Raw genomic sequence first — 21,774 nt, forward strand, 5'->3', positions numbered from 1 at the left:
TAAGGGAGGGAGCCTCAAAACATCATATACAGACAAAGACATTATACTAACACATGATCCTAAATCACACATGCAGTCAGAAAATATCACACCTCCAATGGTACAGTTAACCATGCATGGGCCTGGGTCACTACATTTTTCAGGTATATTTCCCATAAAGTAGATATAGAACTACCTAAAGGAATAGTTTCTAATTCATTAATTTTGTCTTTATGTATGCATAAGTCCTTTAGAAACTTTGCGTATTTAGGTACCTATTGAATAACATCAAAAAGGGGAACAGTTACCTCAACCTTTTTGAATATTTCTACCATTTTGGAATCAGGTTCTAACTGCTTCCTGGGCTTCCTTGCAAGTTGTGGAAATGGAATAGGAATGGCGTTTTCTACAGTGTCTGCGCCCTTTGGTGCTTCTTCCTGTGATTGAGCTTCTTCTTCCTCAGCCATGTCTTGTATATCATTTTCCTCGTCAACATCTTCTATTTCCACTACCTCTTCAGCTGAGGCGTGTTCTGGTGGGTGATGAGTGGATAATTTGTACGCTTTTTGGCATTGTTTTTAGTATGTTTTTAGTATGATCTAGTTAGTTTTTAGTATATTTTTATTAGTTTTTAGTTAAAATTCACATTTCTGGACTTTACTATGAGTTTGTATGTTTTTCTGTGATTTCAGGTATTTTCTGGCTGAAATTGAGGGACCTGAGCAAAAATCTGATCCAGAGACTAAAAAGGACTGCAGATGCTGTTGGATTCTGACCTCCCTGCACTCGAAGCGGATTTTATGGAGCTACAGAAGCCCAATTGGCGCGCTCTCAACGGCGTTGGAAAGTAGACATCCTGGGCTTTCCAGCAATATATGATAGTCCATACTTTGCCCAAGATTTGATGGCCCAAATCGGCGTTCAAAGTCACCCTCAGAATTCCCAGCGTTAAACGCCGGAACTGGCACAAGAATGGGAGTTAAACGCCCAAACTGGCACCAAAGCTGGCGTTTAACTCCAAGAGGAGTCTCTACACAAAAATGCTTCATTGCTCAGCCCAAGCACACACCAAGTGGGCCCGGAAGTGGATTTTTATGTCATTTACTCATCTCTGTAAACCCTAGGCTACTAGTTCTCTATAAGTAGGACCTTTTACTATTGTATTTTCATCTTTGGATTATTTTAGATCCTTTGATCATCTTTGGACATTTAGTTCTTAGATCATTGGGAGGCTGGCCTCACGGCCATGCCTAGACCTTGTTCTTATGTATTTTCAACGGTGGAGTTTCTACACACCATAGATTAAGGTGTGGAGCTTTGCTGTACCTCGAGTATTAATGCAATTACTATTGTTCTTCTATTCAATTCCGCTTGTTCTTGTTCTAAGATATCACTTGTTCTTCAACTTGATGAATGTGATGATCCGTGACACTCATCATCATTCTCACCTATGAACGTGTGACTGACAACCACCTCCGTTCTACCTTCGATTGGGTGAATATCTCTTGGATTCCTGATACACGATGCATGGTTGATCGCCAGACAACCGAGTGCTCGCCTGACAACCGAGCCAGCCATTCCGTGAGATCAGAGTCTTCGTGGTATAGGCTAGAACTGATGGTGGCATTCAAGAGAATCCGGAAGGTCTAACCTTGTCTGTGGTATTCTGAGTAGGATTCAATGACTGAATGACTGTGACGTGCTTCAAACTCCTGAGGGCGGGGTGTTAGTGACAGACGCAAAAGAATCACTGGATTCTATTCTGGCCTGATCGAGAACCGACAGATGGATAGCCGTGCCGTGACAGGGTGCGTTGAACATTTCCACTGAGAGGATGGGAGGTAGCCACTGACAACGGTGAAACCCTTGCTTAAGCTTGCCATGGAAAGGAGTAGGAAGGATTGGATGAAGACAGTAGGAAAGCAGAGAGACGAAAGGGACAAGCATCTTCATACGCTTATCTGAAATTCCTACCAATGAATTACATAAGTATCTCTATCTTTATCTTTATGTTTTATTCGTATATCACCATACCCATTTGAGTTTGCCTGACTGAGATTTACAAGGTGACCATAGCTTGCTTCATACCAACAATCTCTGTGGGATCGACCCTTACTCGCGTAAGGTTTATTACTTGGACGACCCAGTACACTTGCTGGTTAGTTGTGCGAAGTTGTAGTGATCACAATTTCGTCCACCAAGGTTTTTGGCGCCGTTGCCGGGGATTGTTCGAGTATGGACAACTGACGGTTCATCTTGTTGCTTAGATTAGGTATTTTTTTTTCAGAGTTCTCAAGAATGAATTCTAGAGTTTCATGATGATCTGTTGAAGTCTGGCTGGCTGTAAGCCATGTCTAATTTCATTGGACCGAGGTTTCAACTTATCATCACAAGAGCTTGTTGATTTCTATCAATCTTGCTATTGGAGCAGTGATCTGCTAAGGCTTGGCTGGCCATTGGCCATGTCTAGTGTTTTGGACCGAAGCTTTCTTTGAAAGCTTGGCTGGCTGTGAAGCCATGTCTAATTCCTGGACCGGAGTCTTAGACTAAACATTGCATGATTCCTGAAATTCTAATTGAGAATTTTGATATCTTTATTTTCTTTTTCCACTTAATTTTCGAAAAAGCACAAAAAAAATTACAAATCATAAAATCCAAAAATTTCTTGTTTGAGTCTAGTGTCTCATATTAAGTTTGGTGTCAATTGCATGTTTCTGTTCTTCTTGTATTCATGCATGTGTCTTCATTCATCTTCAAGTTGTTCTTGATGATTTCATTGCTTTGATCTTTGAATTCTCTTGACTTGAGTGTTTATGTGTCTCATATAGTATCAGTAGTATACAAACTGCTAAGTTTGGTGTCTTGCATGCATTGTTATTTGATTTTAGTTGCATTTTGATTATTCCTTATTATTAAAAATCCAAAAATATTTTTAATTTGTGTCTTTTCAAGTCAATAATACAGAGAATTGAAGATTCAGAACATACAACAGAGGAATTGCACAGAAAAAGCTGGGCGTTCAAAACACCCAGTGAAGAAGGACAGACTGGCGTTTAAACGCCAGCCAGGGTACCTGGTTGGGCGTTTAACGCCCAAAAGGGTAGCATTTTGGGCGTTAAACGCCAGAATGTGCACCATTCTGGGCGTTTAACGCCAGGATGGCACAAGGGGGAAGATTTTGTTTTCAATGCAAATTTTTTTTCAAGTTTTCAAAATCTTTTCAAAATCAAATCTTTTTCAAATCAATCTTTTCAATCAAATCTTTTTCAAAATCAATTTCTTTCTTTTTCAAAAATACTTGCTATCAATTAATGATTTGATTCAACATTTCAAGTATGTTGCCTTTTCTGTTGAGAAAGGTTTAATGTTTGAATCATATCTTTTCTTGATAGCCAAGTCATTAATTTTCAAAATCAACTTTTTTTTTAAATGTTTTTCAAATCATATCTTCTCAATCACATCTTTTTAAAACCAATCATATCTTCTTAACCACATCTTTTTCAAAATAACTTTCAATCAAATCTTTTTGATTTCTAATTTCAAATTCTTTTTCAAAAATCACTTGATTTCTTTCCCACTTTTATTTTCGAAAATCAATTAGTGTTTTTCAAAATGTTTTCAAAATCTTTTACTTGATTTTCGAAAATTACTTCCCCTCTTCTCACATCCTTCTATTTATGGACTAATACTACTCCTTAATGCAAAATTCGAACTCCATCTTCTTTGATAAGTTCAAATTTTCTACTTCTGCCTTCTATTTTTCTTTTCCTCTGATACCTCAAGGAATCTCTATACTGTGACATAGAGGATTCCACATTTTCTTGTTCTCTTCTCTTTTCTATGAGCAGGAGCAAGGACAAAAGCATTCTTGTTGAGGCTGATCCTGAACCTGAAAGGACCTTGAAGCGAAAGCTAAGAGAAGCCAAGGCACAACTCTCTGTAGAGGACCTAACAGAAATCTTCAAAGAAGAAGAACCCATGGCAGTCGAAAACAACAACAATGCCAACAATGCAAGGAAGGTGCTGGGTGACTTTACTGCACCTACTCCCGACTTCTATGGGAGAAGCATCTCTATCCCTGCCATTGGAGCAAACAACTTTGAGCTTAAGCCTCAATTAGTTTCTCTAATGCAACAGAATTGCAAGTTCCATGGACTTCCATTGGAAGATCCTCATCAGTTCTTAGCTGAGTTCTTGCAAATCTGTGACACTGTCAAGACTAATGGGGTTGACCCTGAGGTCTACAGACTTATGCTATTCCCTTTTGCGGTAAGAGACAGAGCTAGGACATGGTTGGATTCACAACCTAAAGAAAGCCTGAACTCTTGGGAAAAGCTAGTCAATGCCTTCTTGGCAATGTTCTTTCCACCTCAAAAATTGAGTAAGCTTAGAGTGGAAGTCCAAACCTTCAGACAGAAGGAAGGAGAATCCCTCTATGAAGCTTGGGAAAGATACAAACAATTAATCAGAAAGTGTCCCTCTGATATGCTTTCTGAATGGAGCATCATAGGTATTTTCTATGATGGTCTCTCTGAACTATCCAAGATGTCTTTGGATAGCTCTGCTGGAGGATCTCTTCATCTGAAGAAGACGCCTACAGAAGCTCAAGAACTAATTGAAATGGTTGCAAATAACCAATTCATGTATACTTCTGAAAGGAATCCTGTGAACAATGGGACTAATCAGAAGAAAGGAGTTCTTGAGATTGACACTCTGAATGCCATATTGGCTCAGAACAAAATATTGACTCAACAAGTCAATATGATTTCTCAAAGTCTGTCTGGAATGCAAAATGCACCAGGTAGTACTAAGGAGGCTTCATCTGAGGAAGAAGCTTATAATCCTGAGAACCCTTCAATAGAAGAGGTGAATTACATGGGAGAACCCTATGGAAACACCTATAATCCTTCATGGAGAAATCATCCAAATCTCTCATGGAAGGATCAACAGAGACCTCAACAAGGTTTCAACAATAATAATGGTGGAAGAAACAGGTTTGGCAATAGCAAGCCTTTTCCATCATCTTCTCAGCAACAGACAGAGAGTTCTAAGCAGAATAACTCTGACTTAGCAACCATGGTCGCTGATTTGATCAAAACCACTCAAAGTTTCATGACTGAAACAAGGTCTTCCATTAGAAATTTGGAGGCACAAGTGGGTCAGCTGAGCAAGAAAATTACTGAACTCCCCCTAGTACTCTTCCAAGTAATACAGAAGAAAATCCAAAAGGAGAGTGCAAGGCCATCAACATGGCCGAATTTTGGGAGGAAGAAGAGGCAGTGAACGCCACTGAGGAAGACCTCAAGGGACGTCCACTGGCCTCCAATGAGTTCCCAAATGAGGAACCATGGGAATCTGAGGCTCAAAATGAGACCATAGAGATTCCATTGGACTTACTTCTGCCATTCATGAGCTCTGATGAGTATTCTTCCTCTGAAGAGGATGAGTATGTCACTGAAAAGCAAGTTGCTAAATACCTTGGAGCAATCATGAAGCGAAATGACAAGTTATTTGGGAATGAGACTTGGGAAGATGAACCCCCTTTGCTCACCAAGGAACTGGATGACTTGTCTAGGCAGAAACTGCCTCAAAAGAGACAGGATCCTGGGAAGTTTTCAATACCTTGTACCATAGGCACCATGACCTTCAAGAAGGCCTTGTGTGACTTAGGGTCAAGTGTAAACCTCATGCCTCTCTCTGTAATGGAGAAGTTAGGGATCTTTGAGGTGCAAGCTGCAAAAATCTCACTAGAGATGGCAGACAATTCAAGAAAACAAGCCTATGGACTTATAGAGGATGTTCTGGTCAAAGTTGAAGACCATTACATCCCTGCTGATTTCATAGTCCTAGAGACTGGGAAGTGCATGGATGAATCCACCATCCTTGGCAGACCCTTCCTAGCCACAGCAAGGGCTGTGATTGATGTTGATAGAGGAGAATTGATCATTCAAGTAAATGAAGAATCCTTTGTGTTTAAGGCTCAAGGATATCCCTCTGTCATCATGGAGAGGAAGCATGAAGAGCTTCTCTCAAAACAGAGCCAAACAGAGCCCCCACAGTCAAACTCTAAGTTTAGTGTTGGGAGGCCACAACCAACTTCTAAGTTTGGTGTTGAACCCCCACATTCAAACTCTAAGTTTGGTGTTGGGAGGTTCCAACATTGCTCTGAACATCTGTGAGGCTCCATGAGAGCCCTCTGTCAAGCTACTGACATTAAAGAAGCGCTTGTTGGGAGGCAACCCAATGTTATATTTTATCTATTTTCCTTTGTTATTTTATATTTTTTTTGTAGGTTGATGATCATGAGAAGTCACAAAATCAATGAAAAAAGCAAAAATAGAATGAAAAACAAAAAGAAAAACAGCACACCCTGGAGGAGAGTGTGCTGGCGTTTAAACGCCAGTGAGGCTAGCTGTTGGGCGTTTAACGCCCAGTCTGGCACCATTCTGGGCGTTTAACGCCAGAAAGGGGCACCAGACTGGCGTTAAACGCCAGAAAAGGGCAAGAAGCTGGCGTTAAACACCAGAAATGGGCACCAGCCCGGCGTTTAACGCCAGAATTGGCACAAAACACAATTTTGCTTGCCATTTGGTGCAGGGATGACTTTTCCTTGACACCTCAGGATCTGTGGACCCCACAGGATCCCCACCTACCCTACCACACTCTCTCTCTTCTTCACCCATTCACCAATCACCTCAACACCTCTTCCCTAAAAACCCTTCACCTATCAAATCCCATCTTTCTCTTCACCACTCACATCCATCCTTCATAAAACCTCACCTACCTCACCATTCAAATTCAAACCACTTTCCCACCCAAACCCACCCTCACTTAACCGAACCCTACCCTTCCCCCACTCCTATATAAACCCTCCTTCACTCCTTCATTTTCACACAACATACACACCACTTCTACCCCTTTTTGGCCGAACACAAAGCCATTCCCTTCTTCCTCATTTCTTCTTCTTCTACTCTCTTCTTTCTTCTTTTGCTCGAGGACGAGCAAACCTTTTAAGTTTGGTGTGGTAAAAGCATTGCTTTTTGTTTTTCCATAACCATTTATGGCATCCAAGGCCGGAGAAACCTCTAGAAAGAGGAAAGGGAAGACAAAAGCTTCTATCTCCGAGTCATGGGAGATGGAGAGATTCATCTCAAGGGTGCATCAAGACCACTTCTATGAAGTTGTGGCCTTGAAGAAGGTGATCCCCGAGGTCCCTTTCTCACTCAAAAAGAGTGAATATCCGGAGATCCGACATGAGATCCGAAGAAGAGGTTGGGAAGTTCTTACCAACCCCATTCAACAAGTCAGAATCTTAATGGTTCAAGAGTTCTATGCCAATGCATGGATCACCAAGAACCATGATCAAAGTGTGAACCCGAATCCAAAGAATTATCTTACTATGGTTCGGGGGAAATACTTGGATTTTAGTCCAGAAAATGTAAGGTTGGCATTCAACTTGCCCATGATGCAAGGAGATGAACATCCTTACACTAGAAGGGTCAACTTTGATCAAAGGTTGGACCAAGTCCTCACAGTCATATGTGAAGAGGGCGCCCAATGGAAGAGAGATTCAAGAGGGAAGCCGGTTCAACTGAGAAGGCATGACCTCAAACCCGTGGCTAGAGGATGGTTGGAGTTTATCCAACGCTCAATCATTCCCACTAGCAACCGGTCCGAAGTTACTATAGACCGGGCTATCATGATTCATAGCATCATGATTGGAGAAGAAATAGAAGTTCATGAGGTTATATCTCAAGAACTTTATAAGGTGGCGGACAAGTCTTCTACCTCGGCAAGGTTAGCCTTCCCTCATCTCATTTGTCACCTCTGTTATTCGGTTGGAGTTGACATAGAGGAAGACATCCCTATTGATGAGGACAAGCCCATCACTAAGAAGAAGATGGAGCACACAAGAGACCCCACTCATCATGAGATCCCTGAGATACCTCAAGGGATGCACTTTCCTCCACAAAACTATTGGAAGCAACTAAACACCTCCCTAGGAGAATTGAGTTCCAACATGGGACAACTAAGGGTGGAGCATCAAGAACACTCCATCATCTTCCATGAAATTAGAGAAGATCAAAGAATCATGAGAGAGGAGCAACAAAGACAAGGAAGAGACATTGAGGAGCTCAAGCACTCCATAGGACCTTCAAGAGGAAGAACAAGCCGCCATCACTAAGGTGGACCCGTTCTTTAATTTTCTTGTTCTTTATTTTTCCTGTTTTTTGAATTTTAGTGCTTATGTTTGTCTATGTTTGTGTCTTGTGATCATTAGTGTCTTAGTGTCTATGCCTTAAAGTTATGAATATCCTATGAATCCATCACCTCTCTTAAATAAAAAATGTTCTTAATTGAAAAAGAGTAGAATTGCATGAATTTTGAATTTTATAACAGTTTAATTATCTTGATGTGGTGGCAATACTTTTGTTTTCTGAATGTATGCTTAAACAGTGCATATGTCTTTTGAATTTGTGGTTCATGAATATTGGCTCTTGAAAGAATGATGAAAAAGGAGACATGTTACTGAGGATCTGAAAAATCATAAAAATGATTCTTGAAGAAAGAAAAAAGCAGTGAATACAAAAAAAAAATTCGAAAAAAAAGAAAGAGAAAAAGAAAAAGAAAAAGAAAGAAAAAGAAAGAAATAAAGTTGTGATCCAAGGCAAAAAGAGTGTGCTTAAGAACCCTGGACACCTCTAATTGGGGACTCTAGCAAAGCTGAGTCACAATCTGAAAAGGTTCACCAAATTATGTGTCTGTGGCATGTATGTATCCGGTGGTAATACTGGAAGACAGAGTGCTTTGGGCCACGGCCAAGACTCAATAAGTAGCTGTGTTCAAGAATCATCATACTTAACTAGGAGAATCAATGACACTATCTGGATTCTGAGTTCCTAAAGAAGCCAATCATTCTAAATTTCAAAGGATAGAGTGAGATGCCAAAACTGTTCAGAGGCAAAAAGCTAAAAGCCCCGCTCATCTAATTAATACTGATCTTCATAGATGTTTTTGGAATTCATTGCATATTCTCTTCTTTTTATCTTGTTTGATTTTTAGTTGCTTGAGGACAAGCAACAATTTAAGTTTGGTGTTGTGATGAGCGGATAATTTGTACGCTTTTTGGCATTGTTTTTAGTATGTTTTTAGTATGATCTAGTTAGTTTTTAGTATATTTTTATTAGTTTTTAGTTAAAATTCACTTTTCTGGACTTTACTATGAGTTTGTGTGTTTTTCTGTGATTTCAGGTATTTTCTGGCTGAAATTGAGGGACCTGAGCAAAAATCTGATCCAGAGACTAAAAAGGACTGCAGATGCTGTTGGATTCTGACCTCCCTGCACTCGAAGCGGATTTTCTGGAGCTACAGAAGCCCAATTGGCGCGCTCTCAACGGCGTTGGAAAGTAGACATCCTGGGCTTTCCAGAAATATATGATAGTCCATACTTTGCCCAAGATTTGATGGCCCAAACCGGCGTTCAAAGTCACCCTCAGAAATCCCAGCGTTAAACGCCGGAACTGGCACAAGAATGGGAGTTAAACGCCCAAACTGGCACCAAAGCTGGCGTTTAACTCCAAGAGGAGTCTCTACACAAAAATGCTTCATTGCTCAGCCCAAGCACACACCAAGTGGGCCCAGAAGTGGATTTTTATGTCATTTACTCATCTCTGTAAACCCTAGGCTACTAGTTCTCTATAAGTAGGACCTTTTACTATTGTATTTTCATCTTTGGATTATTTTAGATCCTTTGATCATCTTTGGACATTTAGTTCTTAGATCATTGGGAGGCTGGCCTCACAGCCATGCCTAGACCTTGTTCTTATATATTTTCAACGGTGGAGTTTCTACACACCATAGATTAAGGTGTGGAGCTCTGCTGTACCTCGAGTATTAATGCAATTACTATTGTTCTTCTATTCAATTCCGCTTGTTCTTGTTCTAAGATATCACTTGTTCTTCAACTTGATGAATGTGATGATCCGTGACACTCATCATCATTCTCACCTATGAACGTGTGACTGACAACCACCTCCGTTCTACCTTCGATTGGGTGAATATCTCTTGGATTCCTGATACACGATGCATGGTTGATCGCTTGACAACCGAGTGCTCGCTTGACAACTGAGCCAGCCATTCCGTGAGATCAGAGTCTTCGTGGTATAGGCTAGAACTGATGGCGGCATTCAAGAGAATCCGGAAGGTCTAACCTTGTCTGTGCTATTCTGAGTAGGATTCAATGACTGAATGACTGTGACGTGCTTCAAACTCCTGAGGGCGGGGCGTTAGTGACAGACGCAAAAGAATCACTGGATTCTATTCCGGCCTGATCGAGAACCGACAGATGGATAGCCGTGCCGTGACAGGGTGCGTTGAACATTTCCACTGAGAGGATGGGAGGTAGCCACTGACAACGGTGAAACCCTTGCTTAAGCTTGCCATGGAAAGGAGTAGGAAGGATTGGATGAAGACAGTAGGAAAGCAGAGAGACGGAAGGGACAAGCATCTTCATACGCTTATCTGAAATTCCTACCAATGAATTACATAAGTATCTCTATCTTTATCTTTATGTTTTATTCGTATATCACCATACCCATTTGAGTTTGCCTGACTGAGATTTACAAGGTGACCATAGCTTGCTTCATACCAACAATCTCTGTGGGATCGACCCTTACTCGCGTAAGGTTTATTACTTGGACGACCCAGTACACTTGCTGGTTAGTTGTGCGAAGTTGTAGTGATCACAATTTCGTCCACCAGTGGGTTTGGCTCTTCCTGATTCCTCTCTTGCAATGTAGTTCTGGACCTTAGGGTGATGGCATTAATGCCACCCTTTGGATTGGGTAGTAGTTGAGAGGGGAGTTCACCAGAGCTTGAAGACTGGTTGTTGGAGTTAGTCAGTGATCCAATCTGTGAGATAAGGGCTTGCATAGTAGAGTTCAGACCATTCAGAGTAGCAGTAAGGTTGTTTTTCATGGCTTGTTGTCTCTGTTCAATAGATTGTAGTAACTCATCATTAGGAGATGAAGAGGGATAAGTGATCTGAGAGGTCTGCTGAGATACTTGAGGCTGTCTTAGATGAGGTGCTCTGTAGGCTTGATTCTGATTCTGCTGCCTGAAGTTGTTATTGTTATTCCACCTCTGGTTTCCATTGTTATCTCTGCCTCCTCTGTTATGATTGTCCCTTCAACCTTGGTTGGAGTTATCCTGCCAACCATGGTTGTAGCTGCCACCTTGATTGTACCCTTGGTTGGGGCGGTCATAGAAGTTGTGAGTGGCTGCCACAGTGTGGTCTTCCGGTTGGAGTTGTGGATACTCATCAGTATAATGACTGTAATTTGCACAGATTCTGCATACTCTTTGTGGAACCAACTGTTGGTTGTGCTGTGGTGGAGAAGGTTGAACTTGCTGAGCTTGTTGTTGACTTAGTTGCATCTGCTTCAGTAAATTGGTCATTTCACATAAGCTCTGAGTTATAGCAACAGTCTCTTTGCTATTGGATACCTCCGCAACAGCTCTGGACCGACTTTGTTTCTGCCTGTGATTCCTAGTAGATTCAGCTAAGTCGCTGATCAATTGCCATGCTTCTTCCGTAGTCTTATACTTTTTCATAGACCCATTGCTAGCACCTTCCAATGTGGTCCTATCTTGACACTTCATGCCCTGTGTAAAGTAGCCGAGCAACACTATCTTGTCAATCATATGGTGGGAACATGCTTCCAGAAGATTATTGAAGCATTCCAAGTATTCATAGAGAGTCTCAGATTCATCCTGAACGATCATGGACATGTCTTTCCTCAGTTTATCGGCAACCTCAGCTGGAAAGAATTTCTCTAAAAATTCTCTTCTAAGCGTATCCCAGTTGGAAACAGTTGTTCTGGGTTGAGTGTAGTACCATTCTCTTGCCTTCCCCTCAAGAGAGAATGGAAAAGCTTTTAGCAGAATAGAAGTTTCGTCAGTACCATCACGCTTAACAGTAGAGCAAGCTGTCTGAAAATCCCTAAGGTGCTTGATAGGCTCTTGAGCATGTAAGCCATGAAACTTGGGCATCAAGTTGAGTAGTGAAGACTTTGTTTCAAAATCCACAGCCACTGCTGGGTGGTGTGCCTGAAATGGTTGTAGTGTAAAATCAGGGGCTCCTTCCTCCTGGATAGTGACTCTTCTAGGTGCTGCCATGTCACCTGCACGTAAATCAACTGGATTAGTAGAGGGGGAGCTTATTTCTTTCTTAGATGATGTTTCAGGTTTGTCCTCAGAGAGGACTCACCAACGCCGAGCTTGCCTTATACGTGAAATAGTTCTTTCAATCTCAGGGTCAAATACGGCCAAGCTTGGATCAAGAAGTGAACGCGTCATTTAACGAAAGAAACGTGCGGCTCATGGTAACAAAATAAAAGAAAAAATTGCAAGTAAATAAATTACAATCAACAAATTAGCACACTATTGCAACTCTCTGGCAATGGCGCCAAAAATTGATGTGGCAGAAATTGGCGAGTTAAGAAATTATTATAAGAGATACATTGCAAGTACGGTCCTTAACCAGCCGAAAATCTGCTTATCAATTTAGAAGGGTTGTCACAATACTGAAATCAAAATACTGGGGGGTATGAATCCCAGGTCGTCTCCTAATGAGTTGCAGAAAGATGTGCTATTTTATTAATTAGGTGTTTTCAAAAATGGTTGCGTTGATAAACAAAAAATTAAATTAGAGAATTTAGATAATTTAAATAAAAGCCTTGACTGGGAGTAGATTAGTTGGAAGCCCTATTCTTGTTGAAGTACTCTCAAGATTAGTTGATAATTGAAGGTTGCTCTGCTTAGTTATCCCTTACTGGTTAAAAGAAAGTCAAGCAAGTTGGAAAGCAATTTCTAGTCACAAGTCCTAACCCTCTCCCTTGAGAAGGCTAGTGTTAATGACTAGAGGGTGATCTAACAATAAACCCAATTACAATTTCTCTCTTGAGTATTCCAACTCAAGGTTTCCTTTCAATCATCTCCCAATCAAGTTATGGAACTACTCACTCATCATAATTATAGACTTCACAGAATCAATGGGGACAATAAAAGAAGATATAATAAATAATAATGAAAAGGGATTAACTAAAAATAAAAATAGTTCTATATTAATAACTTGTGAAAATAATCCAATGTCAACTCTGGGGGAAATAAGAATATGGAAGAATAAATGAAAAGTAAATAACAAACTATAGTGACTAGTACCGGAGGTAGACTCTTCTCCAAAGATAAAGCCAAAATCTTCAAAATCCTAATTATGAATGTTCAAGTGAGAAAACCTAGGGGAGAAGTAAATTCAGATCTAGAACTAAAAATTATGCGGGATGAATTGTTGTTCCGTCTCTGCATGTTCCCTGGCTCTAATCTGCATTTCTGGGCCAAAAATTGGGTTGAAATTCGGCCCAGAAACTCTGTCAGCGACTTCTGAAATTCTGCAGATCGCGCACATCACGCGGCCGCGTCGTCCATGCGATCGCGTCACTCAGTGTTTCTCGCACAATGCGTGCGCATCGTCCATGCATTCGCGTCGTCGTGCAGCTTCCAATCCGCGTGGCCGCGTCAAGCACGTGGGCGCGTCGCTTTGATTTCTTCCATCTCGCGCGGTCGCGTCAGCCATGCGACCGCATGACTTCTCGCTAGTCATCTCCTCAACTCCTTGAGTTCCTTCCATTTTTGCATGCTTCATCCTCTTCCTTTACGCCATTCCTGCCCTATGAAGCCTGAAACACTTAACACATATATCGCGGCATCGAATGGTACGAAGGAAGATAAAAATATACAATAAAGAGGTCTAAGGAAGCAAGTTTTTAATCAAAGAATATTTTCAGGAAGGAATTGTAAATACATACAAATCATATGAATAAGTGGGTGAAGACTTGATAAAACCACACAATTAAACACAACATGAATCACAGAATAGTGGTTCATCAGGTATATGAGGATAAAAGAAAGAATGATTGAAGTTGATGATGACAGAGAGAAGAAATAAAAGCTAAATATAGAACTTTATAGAATAATTGTGATATTCTGATTACAAGTGTTACTCTCATACACTCATCTACTACTTGTATAATATCCGTGGCTAATTTAGCCACACGTCAGTCCCTCAATAAATTACAATAAAAATATTGATATGGTGAGTAACAACCTTTCATTCTTCTCCTCATCTTCTCCAACTATTCTCTATCTTTCACTTCAAGTCGTCCTCTCCTCTCTCTATCTAGCTCAAAAACCCTAAATCCCATCTTCCCTTTCATTCTCTCCTCGATAGCCCACTCCTTCCTTCTGGCCGATATTATTTGTATAGATTGTGTGTGTATTCTCTTTCTGGCCATTCACATCCAGTATATCCCTCTTTCTCTATCAAACCCTAATATATGAAAGCTATCTCTATCATTCCTAAATGCTATGTCTTTAGCACCATTTTTCTCAACCTCTAGGTGGAAAACCCTAACCTCTGGCCATTCTTTCTTTAGCCATTCACGCTCTCTGTATCGCTCTCCCTGTCTCTCAAACCTTAATTTCTGAAAGCCATCTCTCTCGCTCCCGAATGCCATCTCTTTAAAATCATTTTTCTCAACCCCTAAGTGGAAACCCTAACCTACCAAACTAAGCAGATTCTTCATCTGAGAGCACAATCACGGTGATGGCATTTGTTAGTTTTAGCTGGTGAGATGCTGGCGTTGCTGCGCGACTAGGATTTTTGTTGCGGCCTTTACGCGCTCTCGAACTTCAATAGCCTTAGTGAGACATTCTGGGTCGAGATCTCCACTAGCGCTCTCCTCATGAACGGATTCTCTTGATCTCTTTCTTTGTTTGGTATTGGATCTTTAATCTCTTTAATTTAGGATTTTCGTTTCTATTTTGGTTGTCTTTGCTTTAGAATTGGGTATGTGTTTTCTTTCTCGATGGTTTAAGTTGTTTTGAATGTTTATTTTCATCAAGGTGAAAGTAGTTTGGTTTCCATATGTGCTATCACTGAAAAAAATTCTCTGCCGTTATGATCCTTGGAAGAAACCCCACCACTCTGGTTGTTAGTTTAGGTTACGTGTGGCGTTGTGCCTTTACCTTGAATCTTTGAAAACGGTATACCATTTTTTGTGTTCATTTCTATGTCAGGTTGAAAAAAAATTACTAATATGAAAAAAGTGATTACTGGATTTTAAATTAATGTGGATAAGGGTATCCCTATCAATTTTTTTCATTAATTGTTTCCTTTGTATGGTTGTTAAGTATTTGGACAATGAAGGGGTTTAGTTAATTGGTACATGCTTTGGAGAAGAGCATAGTGTGTTAAATTTATGAATTATAAACTTTTTGTTATTTAAAATTTAAATGTTTAAAACTTTTTGTACCCGTGCCAAATGATTTGGTTATGTTTAAGGAAATATTTAAGTAAAAATTTAAGTAGCTTAATCAGGTTCTGTTTAAAATTGCCTTGAATCTTTTTCTTGTATCTCCATTGGATTCAAAGGTGTGTTATAGTTTTTTAGGTTTTTTTTTTTCACAAAAATAATTTTTATTAATTTTTTAAATGATCAACTTGTTTTTTAGGTTTCTTAGTATTTCAAATAATTATGAACATAGTTGTCAGAATCGGACCGGACCGGCCAGTTCGACCAGAAAACTGGATCCTACACCAGTTCGGTCCAAGGTTAGGACCGTTCAAGGCAGAGAACCGAAACGAATCGGTTAAATCCGTAACAAACCGGCTAAAACTGGCCAAATCCGGTGAAAACTAGACCGGACCAGACTGTTTGGTCCCAACTAAAGGTGAAGCTACGATGCATCTGGGTTTTGCAAGTCCACCATGCTCTCCATAAGCTCCAGCGTGCCAAGTGTCAAAGCTGTGTGGTTTTTGGAAAATTTTCCAAAATGGTTGTCATAGGGTTTAAACTGCTCACTCTAGGGTTGCAAGAAAGACAATCTAACCACCAAGCTACATTGTTTCTTACCAAGGCAGAGAACCGAAACGAACCGGTTAAACTGGCCAAATCTGGTGAAAACTGGACCGGACCAAACCGTTCGGTCCCAACTGAAGGCGAAGCTACGATGCATTTGGGTTCTGCAAGTCCACCATGCTCTCCATAAGCTCCAGCATGCCAAGTGTCAAAGCTGTGTGGTTCTTGGAAAATTTTCCAAAATGGCTGTCATAGGGTTCGAACTGCTCACTCCAGAGTTACAAGAGAGAGAATCTAACCACCAAGCTACATTGTTTCTTACTAATATAGATCCAAATTATAATACATATCGCAATTTTCTATTTACTTATATTCAATTAATTTTAATTTTAAGGTCACTAATTTTTAAATCAATTATATTTTATTTAACTATAAATTTTATTAATATATATATATATATATATATTAAAAAGATAAAAAATTATTAATCATAATTTATTTTTTCTTTTCATGATTATATGATATCTATTAATATTATTTTTTCAATAAATACTTGTAGTATATAATGATAGGTAAAGACTCACATGCAGTTGTCTTCATATGAAGTTGATAGTTGAAAATCGTTAGCTGATATTTAGTTAAACTTGTCAAATTATCTAACTGTTTTTAAATATCAACTTCACATGAAAAGTATCTGTATGTAAGTTTTTACTTATAATAATATAATAATACAATAAATATAAATTAATTAATAATGTATTAAAATTTGAAAATGATAATTATTTTTATAAAAATAAAATTAAAGTACTTATAATAAAGAAAAAAAATTAAATTTTACATAATTATTTAATTATACCGAGTTAACCGGTTCGACTAGTGACTCACCGGTTGAACTAGTAACCCAGTGACCCAGTAACCTCACTGGTTCGATCACTGGTTCAGTTCTGACAACTATGATTATGAATTCACTGTTTTGAAATGTAAGGTTTCTGGATATGCGTCAACTGTTGGTCAGTGTAATCACCGAGTACAGCAAGTTCACTCCATATCCTCTAATCAGACCATATATATCTTTGCCTATTTCACAGGAACCCTAATTAAATTTCTAGTTGCCCCTGAAAATCCTAATTTTGGCTATTTTTGTACCATATCTTTATCTACTGATTGAGATTTCTTTTTTGATGTGGAGGCGAATAATTGTTTAAAGGCTATGGCTTCAGTTCTTGAGTCTGAGGCAAAGTGTCATGGTGTTATTGTTTCTGGGTGGTTCTCGACATCTCAGGCTTATTCTAGTTGTTTTCTGCTATTTCCTTTTGAATTCATTGTGTGAGAGTACATTGGCCTGATTGCTGGACTAATTTTTAACTTTATTATTTACTTCCACTTTACCTTCTTTTTTCCAGGCAAGTGGAGGAAAGTTAAATATTTTAACAATCCAATGTAGCCAGGTGTGTGATACATACACTTGCATGACTATGATGTTTAATCACAAAAATTGCAAACTTTTGGATTTGTAATGTGGATAATAATTCTTCTTTTGATGCCAGTCATGGTCGATCTTTACCTTTGAAAATTTATTTTCTAGCATTTTTTGGCAATAAATCAGTTGGAGTCCTTTCATATATTCAATTATAAACATGCATAATTACTTTTTGCTTTTTTGAAATTTCAATACTTACCTAATATCCTTTTCTATGGACACATCAAAATCACTTTGTCAAGTGTGCTGCTTCATCTTTTATGCATATGAATACTGTTGATAGGTTTGGTGCGTATTTTTAGAAAAAGCTCATTCCATCAAAGTTGAGGAGATCCTCTTCAAGGATTAGTCAGAGTACCAAGAAGTTTTAGGTTTTGAGATTCAGGATCTTCCTATCACATTGTTTTCTAAGTTTTTTTCCATAAGCAATTACGTAATCTTCTTTGTTTGAGTCAGTGGCATATGTGAAAGTGCTGGTACTTGATTGGTTTTTTAATCACTGAGAAGGATGAATGTGTTTATCAAAAATGATTGCTTAGCTTCTCCTTTATTCAATTGAGTCCCCCAAAATTGTGAGTCAGTTTGATGTAATGAATTTCGCGGTTAATCCTATCTTTGTTTGTTGTTTCGAATCATTATGGATTTTTCTTTTTTTTTATGATTGTGTTCTGTTAATTAGACTATTTATTTGTCAGAAAGTGTTGAAAATTTTGTACTAACAACTTAGTAATTGAAACTTAAGTTTGATATCCTTTTCTTGGAGTGTTGTTTTTGCTCACCGAAAATATAGCTCAAATACGACTATTTCTTCAAAGTCTCTGAGTTTGAGAATAAAAGAGTGATCATTTCGTTAGGTGGTTCTTACGACTCTCCAAGCAGGTTTATGCTTATGAATAGACGGAGCTGATGACATTCATAATCTTGGAGCTGCCTATAGAGCTTGAGCATTTGCCCTGTGAAGTGATCAAGCTTATGTTGCATCTCGAACTAAGAGACTTTGAAGACATCATCCTGCTTGTTTGAGAAATTGGCATATTTGAATCTGAGAGTTGGAATTTTTTATTTCAGACCTTTTATTTTTCCGTATCGATTTTTTATTGGGCATCTCTTATTTCTCTGTAGGTATTAATTTCAAGCACGTGTAATAAGTGTTCTTATAATATTTTTTTAATAAATTATGTTTAATTGTCCTTTTTTGTGTGGTATTTTTAGTATTTATTTGGTTCGAATTTACATTTTTTTGTGTATGTATCCGAACCAAACCAAATCAATTAAGAATGTATTAGTTCCGTTCGGGTAATTGGGTACCCGATGAAACAAAAATTCATAAAAAAAGAAATAAAATTTTTTATCTTAAAAATTCTGTAAGTATAATAAACATGTAAAATTAATAGAAATAATCCAAACATGTTAAACCCCAAATATATTAAAAACTAAACACATTAAAATCCAAACATAATAAAAACTAAACATTAAAATCCAAACATATTAAATGCCAAACACATTAAAAATTAAACACAAAAGTGCAATAGAGAGAAATTGAAAATCATTAAAAGGAATATATATTTTAAATTTTTATTTTTTTATTTAATTAATACATGGTCAGGTCCACGGGTTGGTTCGGATTCCGCACCCCAGAATCATTACCCGAACCAATTACTAGAGAGAGCCATTGGTTTGGTTGGAATCATACTCGATTATCCGTTAGTTCCAGAACCAATTTAATTGGTTCGGTTTGGTTTAGGATGGGTAATCGAGTACCTGCTAGTCGTGCTCACCCCAAACTTCGACCTATGACGGTTACAAACCGAAAATAATTTATTGACAATTTGTACATGAGGAATTAGTCAACGAAAGTTTTTTTGTAAAATTTTTTTCTAGAAAATAAGGGCATCAATGCTTTTAGGAGGTGTTTGGATTTACAAAAAATGAGGGAAAGTGGAGAGAAAAAAAAAGTAGAAAAGTAAATTTTTTGTTGTTTGGATGGAAAATAAAAATTGAGTGGAAAAAGAATATGATATGAGTCCTATGAAATTTTTTTTTCTTTATAGACAAGATGAAAATAGAAAGAAAATGGATAAAAAGTAGTGAAATTATAAATTTATCCTTTGATTAATAAAGAAAGCAAAATACTTAAGGATATTAATGGTATATATAATTTTTTCTCTTCTTACTTTTTTTTCTATGCAAACAAAAGAAAATGTTCTCTTTATTTTTTTCTATCCATTTTCTCTTTATCCAAACAACACACAAATAAATCCACTTTTCCTTCTATTTTCTTTTTTCTTATTTTTTTTCCTTGCATTTTCTTTCTTATATCCAAAGGGTGGCTTAATATAAAGAAATAGAGTAGCAGTTAGTAGCAATTCGAATAAAACTAAAAAAATAAGTGTTAGTCACATAATATTTTATATAAAACTGTAAGGAATTTGGACACAAACAAAACAAGAGATTGCGTGCGAAAGTAGTAATTCAAGAAAGTGGTGCATGTGGGGGTGGGTTGTGCATCTTCAAATCAGATATGTGATCTTGAGATTCATGTGGATGATGAGCTTATAACAACAGAATGTGACAGTAAAACAAATTACACAATAATTATTCTAAAGCAAGTATTGGTCACTTTATCATAAAAATGAAAGAAAGAAATACTAATGAATAAAGAGTTAAAAACATAATTAACTTCTATAGGTTAATGAACATACATATTCATCTCTCTACGCTCATGTGTAAAATATTGAAGAATGTTAAGGGTATATAAGGGTAAAAGAAAGAATGATTGAAGTTAATGATCACAGAGAGAAGAAATAAAAGTTGAATATAGAACTCTATAGAATAATTGTGATATTCTGATTACAAGTGTTACTCTCATACACTCATCTACTACTTGTATAATATCCGTGGCTAATTTAGCCACGCTTCATTCCCTCAATAAATTACAATAAAAATATTGATATGGTGAATAATAGCCTTTCATTCTTCTCCTCATCTTCACCATCTATTCTCTATCTTACACTTCAAGTCGTCCCCTTCTCTCTCTATCTAGCTTAAAAACCTAAATCCCATCTTCCCCTTCATTCTCTCCTGGAGAGCCCACTCCCTCCTTCTGGCCGATATTATCTCTGTAGATTGTGTGTGCATTCTCTTTCTGGCCATTCACGTCCCCTATATCCCTCCCTCTCTATCAAACCCCAATATCTGAAAGCCATCTCTATCATTCCTAAACGCTATATTTTTAGCACCATTTTTCTCAACCCCTAGGTGGAAAACCCTAACCTCTGGCCATTCTTTCTCTAGCCATTCACACTCTCTGTATCGCTCTCCCTGTCTCTCAAATACTAATTTTCAAAATCCATCTCTCTCGCTCCCGAACGCCATCTCTTTAACACCATTTTCCTCAACCCTTAGGTGGAAATCCTAACCTACCGAGCTAAGCAGATTCTTTGTCTAAGAGAACAATCGCGGCGGTGGCACTGGTTAGTTTTAGCTGGTGAGATGCTGGTGCTGCTGAGCGACTATGATCTCTGTTGCAGCCTTCATGCGCTCTCGAACTTCAACAGCCTTGGTGAGATATTCTGGGTCAAGATCTCAACCAACACTCTCCTCATTCATGGATTATCTCTATCTCTTTCTTTGTCTGGTATTGGTTCTTTAATCTCTTTGATTTAGGATTTTTGTTTGTGTTTTAGTTTTTTTTTTATTTGGAAATGGGTATGTATTTTCTTTCTCGATAATTAAATTGTTCTAAATATTTATTTTCATCAAGGTGAAAGTAGTTTGGTTTTTGTATGTGCTATCGCCAAAAAAATCCTCTGCCGTTATGATCTTTGGAAGAAACCCCACCATTCTGGTTGTTGGTGTAGGTTACGTGCGACGTCGCGCCTTTGCCTTGAATCTTTCCCATTATGTAACACCCTATTACATAGAGCTTTACATTTAAGTCATAGAACAGAGGTAGTGTGGTGTTACGGACCTCTAATCAGTAAATACATGTGTATACTAGTGGGAAAATATCATATACTACGAGCCTTGAAAACGAGTAAAGCAAAATCGCAAAATAAAAAGTGCAACACTCAGAGAACGGAATTACTTGCGTGCTAAGAAACCTAAAGGTTAAAGATGTGAATAAGCGAAAGAGTGAAAAGAGAGCAAAGAATACAGTGAAACTAGCTCCTAACTCAACCTACAAAGTCAAGGCTGGCCGGAGAATATTTACATATATATACAAGTATCCCAAAATACCCAAAATACAGAAATAAGGCCCTAACTCTCCTCTAACCTTTATGAAAAACAAAATAATAAAGTTTCTTAGAGATAAAGCTAAGTACATATATATATGTATATATACATATATATATATATATATATATATATATATATATATGTATATACTACTCCGCT

General features: G+C 38.2%; 1 non-coding gene across 1 annotated transcript; it reads right to left on the reverse strand.

Moving 5' to 3' along the window:
- Positions 1-4,362: 4,362 nt before the first annotated feature.
- Positions 4,363-4,470, reverse strand: LOC112713348 (small nucleolar RNA R71). Its single transcript, XR_003158321.1, has one exon. It is a non-coding gene; the product is annotated as a small nucleolar RNA R71 (small nucleolar RNA).
- Positions 4,471-21,774: the final 17,304 nt, after the last annotated feature.

This window comes from Arachis hypogaea, chromosome 9 (assembly GCF_003086295.3).
Source record: "Arachis hypogaea cultivar Tifrunner chromosome 9, arahy.Tifrunner.gnm2.J5K5, whole genome shotgun sequence".
Taxonomy (NCBI): domain Eukaryota; kingdom Viridiplantae; phylum Streptophyta; class Magnoliopsida; order Fabales; family Fabaceae; genus Arachis; species Arachis hypogaea.